We start from the raw sequence: 509 nt of genomic DNA, 5'->3' as shown, positions 1-509 counted from the left end.
TGTCATCTGCATATCTGAGGTTATTGATATTTCTCCCGGCAATCTTGATTCCAGCTTGTGCTTCATCCAGCCCAGCGTTTCTCATGATGTACTCTGCATATAAGTTAAATAAACAGGGTGACAATATACAGCCTTGACGTACTCCTTTTCCTATTTGGAACCAGTCTGTTGTTCCATGTCCAGTTCTACCTGTTGCTTCCTGACCTGCATACAAATTTCTCAAGAGGCAGGTCAGGTGTTCTGGTATTCCTGTCTCTCTCAGAATTTTCCACAGTTTATTGTGATCCACACAGTCAAAGGCTTTGGCATAGTCAATAAAGCAGAAATTGATGTTTTTCTGGAACTCTTTTGCTTTTTCGATGATCCAGCAGATGTTGGCAATTTGATCTCTGGTTCCTCTGCCTTTTCTAAAACCAGCTCAAACATCAGGAAGTTCACGGTTCACATATTGCTGAAGCCTGGCTTGGAGAATTTTGAGCATTACTTTACTAGCGTGTGAGATGAGTGCA

This window comes from Bison bison, unplaced genomic scaffold (genome assembly GCF_000754665.1).
Source record: "Bison bison bison isolate TAMUID 2011002044 unplaced genomic scaffold, Bison_UMD1.0 scf7180017864244, whole genome shotgun sequence".
NCBI classification, from domain to species: domain Eukaryota; kingdom Metazoa; phylum Chordata; class Mammalia; order Artiodactyla; family Bovidae; genus Bison; species Bison bison.
The sequence above is the reverse complement of the archived record's forward strand: the minus strand, read 5'-3'. Positions refer to the sequence as shown.